Source organism: Phyllobates terribilis, unplaced genomic scaffold (genome assembly GCF_046119375.1).
Source record: "Phyllobates terribilis strain yellow unplaced genomic scaffold, ASM4611937v1 Scaffold_1__5_contigs__length_1240528914, whole genome shotgun sequence".
In the NCBI taxonomy this organism is placed as follows: domain Eukaryota; kingdom Metazoa; phylum Chordata; class Amphibia; order Anura; family Dendrobatidae; genus Phyllobates; species Phyllobates terribilis.
Window position 1 is genome coordinate 273,271,801 of NW_027362761.1, and position 11,382 is coordinate 273,283,182.

Here is an 11,382-nt window from a genome sequence, read left to right on the forward strand (position 1 = left end):
ATGCCTTGAGTGGTGGGTTGCGCCTAGGTCATTCCACCTGCTGGTACTATGCCACTTCGGTGGTGGAAAGTTAGAGATGTTAACTAAGAACCTTGTGTTCTGTTTTGTAAATCTTTGACTGGGTGGTCCAAGTCATTTTTTCTACAGTTATGTTAAATAAAATAAGGTACTGCCAATCAAATTTCTCTTACTTTCCTCTCCCCCGTCAAAAAAAAAACCTGTCCAGTATAGAAAGATAAGTGTTACAGAAAGGGGAACAAATTTTAAAGTGTATTTTAGTCATCCTAAAAAATTAAAAAGGAAAACATACACGTTTTTCCTTTATCTTCCAACTAGTATGGCCCGATATCGGCAAAAAAAATACATAAAGAGAGTAAGAAGATAATATAAATATTAAGCTCAACATATCACAAAAAAAATGCAAAAATTATTTGAATATCTGAATAAAAAACATTTTTTACAGCTCTTTAAACCGCATTTACAAAAAGAATCCAAAAATGTACCTGGGTAGGAATGGTGGTAAATGGTCCAGTCCTGTACTAAATAACAGGTTAAACTTTTTTTGCAAATTTGTTAAGTAAAAATTTTTTATTTATGTCACCAGGTTGTGAGACCCATAACTTTGTTGCTTTCTGTTGATAAAGTAATATGGGGGCTTGTTTTTTGTTTTGCGTTGTTGTTTTTACTGATAACAAATTGTGGTACATACAACATTTTGATCGGATTTTATTACATTTTTTAGGCAAGTGTGGCTACCCAAAAACACCAGTAAGGTAAGTAATGTATATCAAAGCTTGTAGCTTACAGATCAAACACAATGAATAATGACCACCAGAGTTTTTACTTCCACCTATCTTTAGAAGCCAAAAAAGCCACAACCTGATTGTTTGGGACTGTGCAGCTGAATACTGTACCCCATACACAACAGATAGCAGTTAGGCTTATTATTTGGAAAGCAGCTATTTCTCCCGATTCCCCCACACACAGGTGTGCAGAGCTTAGATATGGCGGCCGTCACCTCAGACAACAATTAGCACCCCATGCGACATGGGTGATGATTCTTTGCTATGGCAGCTGGGGACCTTTCGAAGGCCCCTATGTCTGTCATGTTTGATTGGGCTTCATAGGATGTCATCAGTTTCAAAATACCCTGCGATACTGAAGTATAGACCCCAAAAGTATAGCAGTTTAAATCACCCTTCCGTTCCCCAAACAAAAATAGCAAAATGTACAAAACATTTAAACTATGTCCATATTTGGTATGACTGAATGCGTAATTGTATTAAGAAAATATAAAAAGTATTTATTACATATAGTAAATGCCAACATGGAAAAAGATATCTAAATGCCAAAATTGGTGTTTTTCTGCTGCCGCAATTCCCGCAAAAAAATTAATAAAAAGCTATCAAAATGTCATATATACGTCAAAATGGTATCAATATAACCATCAGCTCGACACGCAAAAGGAAACACTCACACAGCTCCATCAGAAAAACAATAAAATCCATCAGACAGAAGAATACAAAAGTTAAGGTCCCCTATACACGTGAAATAGCTATTCCCATACACTAGTCACCCTGCGTCCTTTATGAAAGAGCCACAGCCAGAATCCTCTGGCCAGAGCTTATTTCAGGGAGGAGAAAAGGATCAGCTTTCCGAAATAAGACATACTGGATCCTTCTCTTCCCTGACACCATCTGATACAGAAGACTCCGGAGGACCCCATACACATTAGACTGTCAGAGGTTCCTGCTGAACAGCCATGGATATCATGAAAGCATCTCTGAAGCTCTTCATATCACTTCCCTGCTGTTTTACAATGATCTCTAGAGATCTCTTGGCTACTTCTGCCATTTACTGTCTTCAGCCAACTGTTTAAAGCAATATACTTGGTCAAAATTACAAGTCTTGGGGTAGTACTTTGATGACTTAGCAGCTTTGATGGTATCCTAAGCTGTCTACAATGGCAGGCATATACAGTAGGCTAGAGAGTGGGTGTTAGGAGACATCCTCATTGGGCTAGGAACAGGTGTACCAGTAGAAAATACAATAAATCACATCTAACACAACAAGAACTTGAGAGTTCATATCTACAGGACCATGCAAACAGCATCACCATTAAAAAGATAGGAAAAGGAAACATGCTTCTAAGTGTACTACTAACCTTCATAAACAACCCCAGGGTGTGAAATTCACCACCACAGTGCCCCTCAACTAGAGCATATGTGCTTTATGTTCCCTTCAAAGTAACCCTTCAACAAGGAAATGCACAGTTATTAAATAGTGAGCGTCATAAGACATTGGGAGTGGGAATACTCTCTCTGGCTGCCTGAGGGCATCTGTTGGTATAAATGATTACTGATGTATGATTTCTCACAGAGATATATAATGAGAAATTGTGTTTGATATTACATGCCCTGCTACATGCCAGTAGAAATAAAAGGACACGTTTTATCTATTCAATCACCGCCTTATCCCATTTCCAAATCCAACAAGTGGTATTAAAGCAGATTTGCATTTTTGTTACAATATTTGACAGCTTGAAATTGTTTAGGTTTTACAGTGAAAGAGTATAAACAGTTCTGTTCAGTATAATGTGAAGATAAAGGTATATGCCAAATATCGCTATGTTCATTTGATATGACCTTTTTGACTACATCCAACTCTTCTCATGTCACAACACATATGACAATTGAACAAGTGAAATTTATTCATAATATGATTTTAAAGAGCAAGCGATATAAACAGATTTAGAATGATGACGTCTGTATTTGAGATATATATATTATATATAAATATGCATGTGCAGAAATACACGCACTTACACACTTTGGCATGCTATCAATAAGGTCATTAATTGTTGTCTGAGGAATGTTTTGCCACGCTGGATGCTCTTGGATACAAAATCATCAAGATCTGCTGCTGGCACCTTCCTTTGCCAACCAATGATATCCCAGATGTGCACAATGGGAGACAAGTCTGGAGACACTGCAGGCCATGTAAGCACGATTAGGTTACGCCAGCTGTTCACAGTAGCACTAGCAACCTTCGGCCTGGCGTCATGTTGAAAATCATCTCCTGGAACACTTTGAGAAATCACTGGTTTTATGATTGATCCATTCTGTACTGCAAGTGAAATTAGACATCACTTGCCAAAACTAAGGCATCAAACAGTATCTACACAAACCATTAGAAGGCATCTGCATGACATTGGCCTATAAGACAGGTGTCCAACAACAGGTGTTACACTGACCTTACGTCACTGCCCTCAAAGGCTATCATGGTGCATAGCAAGATAGAAATTTAGGTTAGAATAGAGGTCTATCCTCTTCAGTGATGAGTTTTTATTTTGTCTTGGATGCAATGATAGCCAGAGATTGGTCTGGAGACCACACGGTCAATGTCATGAAGACGCCTTCAAGAGGGAATGTCACATTGTTCATACATCCAGGATTAGGGTGTGGGGTGGCATAATGTACATTAGTCAGACCCCTCTAGTCTTTATTCCACACTGGCATTTTATTGATTTAGTTGTGGAACCAGAGGTATAGCAATTTCACCAAAGTTTCCAAGGAGCAGCTTCATAACAGGAAAATTCCAGGATGCATGTTGCTCTTTCTACTGTAAATAGCCTGCATAGCCTAAACATGCCACGATGGCCTGCAGCATTTCCAGACTTGTCTCCCATCGCACACATTTGGGACATCATTGTTTTGGGAAGGGAGCCACCAGCAGATGATCCTGATTAGTGTTGAGCGAGCATGCTCGACACTGCTTGGTACTCGCCCGAGCATCTCGCTACTCGGGATGTTCGGCGAGCACCGAGCATTTCCGCGTTTCCTGGTTACTCAGGCGGGAGCTCGGGTCTCCGCCTTGCATGTTTGGCGCTCTTTACAGAGCCAATGAACATGCAGGGATTGCCAGCCAGTCACTGTAATGCCGCAGCCATGTTGTTTGTGGGCATCACAGTGATTGGCTGGCCGCACAGCGTCACCTCAAGTATTCCTCCCCCCAAAAAAAAAAATTGTAATAGTGTCTGTGACTGTTCAGACACCAATATATCTATTTAAAATATTCTGGTGTAGGCCAGATAACTAGAAGTTTGGTTTTGCAGTTCCACGGTTCAAATCTCTGTATTATCCACCTTTTGTCCTTTTTTCCGTAAAAAAAAACAGTAATATTGTCTCCCTGACTGTTCAGACACAAATATATCTGTTTAAAATATTCTGGTGTAGGCCAGATAACTAGAAGTTTGGTTTTGCAGTTCCACGGTTCAAATCTCTGTATTATCCAGCTTTTGGCCTTTTTTACATAAAAAAAACAGTAATAGTGTCTCCCTGACTGTTCAGACACAAATATATCTGTTTAAAATATTCTGGTGTAGGCCAGATAACTAGAAGCTTGGTTTTGTAGTTCCACGGTTCAAATCTCTGTATTATCCAGCTTTTGGCCTTTTTTCCGTAAAAAAAACTGTAATAGTGTCTCCCTGACTGTTTAGACACAAATATATCTGTTTAAAATATTCTGGTGTAGGCCAGATAACTAGAAGTTTGGTTTTGCAGTTGCACGGTTCAAATCTCTGTATTATCCAGCTTTTGGCTGTTTTTACATAAAAAAATACAGTAATAGTGTCTCCCTGACTGTTCAGACACAAATATATCTGTTTAAAATATTCTGGTGTAGGCCAGATAACTAGAAAGTTTGGTTTTGCAGTTCCACGGTTCAAATCTCTCTATTATCCAGCTTTTGGCCTTTTTTACATAATTAAAAACAGTAATAGTGTCTCCCTGACTGTTCAGACACAAATATATCTGTTTAAAAGATTCTCGTGTAGGTCAGAGAAATAGAACTGTGGTTTTCCTCTTCCACGGTTCTAATCTCCTTTTTATTACCCTTTTCCATTGATAGTGCGAGTGTAAGCTATTTTACTTCATTTACAATGGGCAAGGCGCGTGGCAAGGGATGTGGAACTGGACGTTCTGGTGATGGTGCGTGTAGAGGACGGGGCCTTGGCCAAGGTGAAAATGTGCCACAACCAACAGCCACATCTTCTCGCTCCCAATTCTTGACCGAATTACTAGGGAAGCACACTACAACACCAGTATTGCGAACTGATCAGTGTGAACAGGTTATTAATTGGATAGCAGATAATACTTCCAGTTACCTGGGCACCACCACCTCCGGTCTGTCTTCCACACGGTCAAGTTTTAGTAGCTGTGAGTCTCGACCGCATACTCCTCCTCACCTTGATGCTCCTTCCTCCCACCATGCCGAGTGTCGTCAGACAGCAACTGATCCCACAGTTGGACACTCTGAAGAGCTGTTCACTGGTCCATTTCCATATTTGTGCCCCTCGCCTGCTCTGCTTGAAGTGGTGGAAGAGGAGATCCCATGTAGCGATGCCCAAATATTTGAACAGCCACGGCCAGAGGAAGTCAACGCTGGCAATTTATCACAAGAGGTGGACGATGATGAGACACAATTGCCACAAAGTGAGGAGGAGGATCGTGGTGTGCAAATGGAAGAGGAGGAGGTGGTGGATGATTTAGTAACTGACCCAACGTGGCAGGAGGACACGCAGAGCGAGGCCAGCAGCCCACAGGGGGAGGGAGGCAGAGTACCCCAACAGGCAGGAAGAAGCAGTGTGGTGGCCGCACACAGAAGGCGGGCAACAGTCCCCCTTAACACCAACACGAGGGAAGTTGCCAGTACAACCGGTAGATCTTCCAGAGTCTGGAATTTTTTTATAGACTCTGCTGATAACCCCAAAAAGGCCATTTGTACCACCTGCCATGCCAGCATCAGCAGGGGTGACAGAACTACCAGCCTGACCACCACCAGCATGATCAGGCACATGTCAGCAAAGCACCCGACTTTGTGGGGCGAATCCCAGGGTCCACGACCAGTGTCAGCGGGTGTCACCACTGCTTCTTCCGCTGTTGTGCGTGTAAAAGAACCCCCTGTTGTGTGTGCAAGGCAATTCCCTGTCCATACTGCATGCAAAGATGCCCACTCATCTCAGTCTTCACTTGTTATGGCAGTTTCTCAAAAAACAGCATCAACATCCACGTCCACATCCCACCGCAGCGTTCAATTGTCCATATCCCAGAGCTTTGAATGAAAGCGCAAATTCGCAGCCAACGCCCCACAGGCCACAGTCCTAAATTCGCACATTTCACGACTGCTTGCATCGGAAATGCTGCCTTTTAGGCTGGTGGAGATGGAATCCTTCCGCAACCTTATGGCGGTGGCCGTCCCTCGGTACTCGGTCCCCAGCCGACACTATTTTGCCCGGTGTGCCATCCCCGCACTACACAAGCACGTGTCCCAAAACATCTGCAGTGCCCTCAACAACGCAGCTACTGGGAGAGTCCACCTGACAACTGACACGTGGACAAGTGCTTGTGGCCAGGGACGGTACATCTCCCTGACCGCACACCGGGTAATCATAGTGGAAGCCGGGACCCAGTCGGACCTTGGGACGGAACACATCCTCCCCACACCGAGGATTGCGGGCCCTATGTCAGTCAGAGTTGCCCCCACAGTGTACAGCTCCTGCGCATCATCCTCCTCCTCCTCCTCATGTTCAGCCTCCATCTCAGATATCACATCAGTTACAAGCTGGAAGCACTGCAGTACTGCCTCAGCCAAGCGGCAACAGGCTGTGCTGAAACTCATAAGCTTAGGTGATAACCCTCACACTGCTTGTGAGTTGTGGACAGCTGTGAAAGAGCAGGCAGATCTGTGGCTGAGACCGCTGAACCTACATCCAGGCATGTTCGTTTGTGACAATGGCCGTAACCTGGTGGCGGCTCTGAGGCGAGGCGAGATCACACACGTACCATGCCTGGCTCATGTGCTTAACCTCGTGGTTCAGCTGTTTCTTAAATTGTACCTCCGAGTTGCCAGATCTGCTCATCAAAGTACGCCGCCTGTCAGCTCATTTTCGGAAGTTGGCTACAGCTTCCGCCGCCCTTGCTGTGTTGCAGCAGCGTTTGCAGCTTCCCGCACACCGACTGGTGTGTAATGTCCCCATACGTTGGAGCTCTACCCTCCACATGTTGTGGAGTACCAGCTGCAACAAGGCCGTCGATATTCAGGTCAGACTCCACACATAAGACCTCAGGAGTGGACATGGATGTCTGACATATGTACCATCCTGACAAACTTTGAAGAGTCCACCAAGATGGTGAGTGGCGATGACGCCATCATTACCGTCAGCATCCTACTTGTCTGTCTTTTGCAACGCTCTCTGCAGAGAATGAAAGAGAAGGCATTGCAGCCAGAGTATGATGAGATGGATCAAGAAGCCGTAACGGGCGATTACACACAGCCCAGCCTCATCTCATCCCAACGAGCATTGGAGGACAATGAGGGAGAGGAGGAGAAGGAGGATGAGGAAGAACAGGAGCTGGTATCATGCGCTGTAGACAGTAGTACCTCTACAACTGTCATACCGTCGGTTCAGCGTGGGTGGCCTGAGGACATGGAGGAGGAGGAGAGCATGGTCAGTCGTCATCTTGGTGAGGACACGGAAGTCTTGCCCGTTACCAGTCTGGCACGCATGGCTGACTTTATGTTACGCTGCCTTAACCGTGACCTTCACGTTGTCAAAATGTTGGGTGACAGTCATTACTGGTTGGTGCCACTTTTAGACCCCCACTACAAGGAGAACTTTCACTCTCTTATTCCTGAGGTGGAGAGGTCTACAAAAATGGGGCAGTAGCAGAAGGCCCTTGCTGCAGAACTGTTCAAAAAATTCTCATCTGAACACTCTAGCAGCAGAGGTCACAGTTCGTTGACCAACCATGGCGTACATGCGAGAGAGATGCAACTCCAATCCAGCAGAGCCAGGGGAACACTGTCAACGTTCTGGGACAGTTTTCTGAGACCCGCCCAGATTACAGGCCCTGAGGCGCGGGGTACTCTCACAAGGAGTGGAACGTTTCAAAAGATGGTGAGGGAGTACCTTGCCGACCGTACCAGCATCCTGCGTGATTCCTTCGTGCCTTTTAATTATTGGGTATCCAAGCTGGACACTTGGAATGAACTCGCTCTATACGCATTGGAGGTCCTGGTCTGCCCTGCCGCTAGCGTGTTATCGGAGCGTGTTTTTAGTGCCGCTGGGGGAATTATAACTGACAAGCGCACTCACCTGTCAACTGACAATGCTGACAAGCTGCCCCTTATCAAAATGAACAAGGGCTGGATTGGGCCAGACTTCTCATCACCACCAAATGACAGCAGAGTAACATAAAGTCAAATCCACTGTGTTATTTCGGGAGGTGTATTCCCATGCACCGCTTTACACCCACACATGGGTATACGCTTCCTCATTTCGGCTGTATTTTGCCCTTCTCCTTCTCCTTAGCCTCCACCACCACTATACCACAAGGGTGACCGTGGTCCGTGTTGCCAGCATTGCAAGTTCCTCCATCCTAATTTTTGGCAGCTTTTGCTTGAAAGGCATAGGCAAAGACTATGTGAGACCCACTCCCCAATAACGGGAATAATGTTTTGAATATGCTGTACTGCATGGCTCTTGTTTGCCAGCATTGCAAGTACCTCGGCCCTAATTTTTGGCAGCTTTTGCTTGGAAGGCATAGGCAAATACTATGGGAGACCCACTCCCCAATAATGGGAATAATGTTTTTAACATGCTGTACTGCATGGCTCTGGTAAGGGGCATGAAAACCGTCTTGTTAAGCTACTCTGAACTCCACGTCTCTTCCAAAGGGCATTAAAACCGTCTTGTTAAACCACTCTGACCTCCACGTCTCTTCCAAGGGGCATTAAAACCGTCTTGTTAAGCTACTGCAACCAACACCACTCTTCCAAGGGGCATTGATATTGTCTTTTTATTCCACTGCGACCTCCACCACTCTTCCAAGGGGCATTAAAACCATCTTGTTAAGCTACTGCGACCTCCACCACTCTTCCAAGGGGCATTAAAACCATCTTGTTAAGCTACTGTGAACTCCACGTCTCTTCCAAGGGGCATTAAAAATGTCTTGTTAAGCTACTGCGACCTCCACCACTCTTGCAAGGTGCATTAAAACCATCTTGTTAAGCTACTGTGACCTCCACGTCTCTTCCAAGGGGCATTAAAACCGTCTTAAGCTACTGTGACCTCCACGTCTCTTCCAAGGGGCATTAAAACCGCCTTGTTAAGCTACTGTGACCTCCACATCTCTTCCAAGGGGCAATAAAACCATCTTGTTAAGCTACTGTGACCTCCACCACTCTTCCAAGGGGCATTTAAACCGTCTTGTTAAGCTACTGTGACGTCCACGTCTATTCCACGGGGCATTAAAACTGTCTTGTTAAGCTACTGCGACCTCCACCACTCTTCCAAGGGGTATTAAAACCGTCTTGTTAAGCTACTGCGACCTCCACCACACTTCCAAGGTGCATTGATATTGTCTTTTTTTTCCACTGTGTCCTCCACGTCTCTTCCAAGGGGCATTAAAACCATCTTGTTTAGCTACTGCGACCTCCACCACTCTTCCAAGGGGCATTGATATTGTCATTTTATTCCACTGCAACCTCCACCACTCTTACAAGGGGCATTAAAACCGTTTTGTTAAGCTACTGCGACCTCCACCACTCTTCCAAGGGGCATTGATATTGTCTTTTTATTCCACTATGACCTCCACGTCTCTTCCAAGGGGCATTAAAACCGTCTTATTAAGCTACTGCGACCTCCACCACTCTTCCAAGGGGCATTGATATTGTCTTTTTATTCCACTGCGACCTCCACCACTCTTCCAAGGGGCATTAAATCCGTCTTGTTAAGCTACTGCGACCTCCACCACTCTTCCAAGGGGCATTAAAACCGTGTTGTTAAGCTACTGCAACCTCCACCACTCTTCCAAGAGGCATCGATATTGTCTATTTATTCCACTGCGACCTCCACCACTCTTCCAAGGGCCATTAAAACCGTCTTGTTTAGCTACTGCGACCTCCATCACTCTTCCAAGGGGCATTGATATTGTCTTTTTATTCCACTTTGACCCCCACGTCTCTTCCAAGGGGCATTAAAACCGTCTTGTTAAGCTACTGCGACCTCCACCACTCTTCCAAGGGGCATTACAACCGTCTTGTTAAGCTACTGCGACCTTCACCACTCTTCCAAGGGGCATTACAACCGTCTTGTTAAGCTACTGAGACCTCCACCACTCTTCCAAGGGGCATTGATATTGTCTTTTTATTCCACTGTGACCTCCACGTCTCTTCCAAGGGGCATTAAAACCATCTTATTAAGCTACTGCGACCTCCACCACTCTTCCAAGGGGCATTGATATTGTCTTTTTATTCCTCTGCGACCTCCACCACTCTTCCAAGGGGCATTAAAACTGTCTTGTTAATCTACTGCGACCTCCACCACTCTTCCAAGGAGCATTGATATTGTCTTTTTATTCCACTGTGACCTCCACGTCTCTTCCAAGGGTCATTAAAACTGTCTTGTTAAGCTACTGCAACCTCCACCTCTCTTCCAAGGGGCATTGATATTGTCTTTTTATACCACTGCGACCTCCACCACTCTTCCAAGGGGCATTAAAACCGTCTTGTTAAGCTACTGCGACCTCCACCACTCTTCCAAGGAGCATTAAAACCATCTTGTTAAGCTACTGTGACCTTCATGTCTCTTCCAAGGGACATTAAAACCGTCTTGTTAAGCTACTGTGACCTCCACGTCTCTTCCAAGGGGCATTAAAACCGTCTTGTTAAGCTACTGCGACCTCCACTACTCTTCCAAGGGGCATTGATATTGTCTTTTTATTGCACTGTGACCTACACGTCTCTTCCAAGGGGCATTCAAACCATCTTGTTAAGCTACTGCGACCTCCACCACTCTTCCAAGGGGCATTGATATTGTCTTTTTATTCCACTGTGACCTCCACGTCTCTTCCAAGGGGCATTAAAACCGTCTTGTTAAGCTACTGCGACCTCCACCACTCTTCCAAGGGGCATTGATATTGTCTTTTTATTCCACTGTGACCTCCACGTCTCTTCCAAGGGGCATTAAAACCGTCCTGTTAAGCTGCTGCGACCTCCACCACTCTTCCAAGGGGCATTGATATTGTCCTTTTATTCCACTGTGACCTCCACGTCTCTTCCAAGGGGCATTAAAACCGTCTTGTTAAGCTACTGCGACCTCCACCACTCTTCCAAGGAGCATTGATATTGTCTTTTCATTCCACTGCGACCTCCACCACTATTCCAAGGTGCATTAAAACCATCTTGTTAAGCTACTGCGACCTCCACCACCCTTCCAAGGGGCATTAAAACCGTCTTGTTAAGCTACTGTGACCGCCACGTCTCTTCCAAGGGGCATTAAAACTATCTTGTTAAGCTACTGCGACCTCCACCACTCTTCCA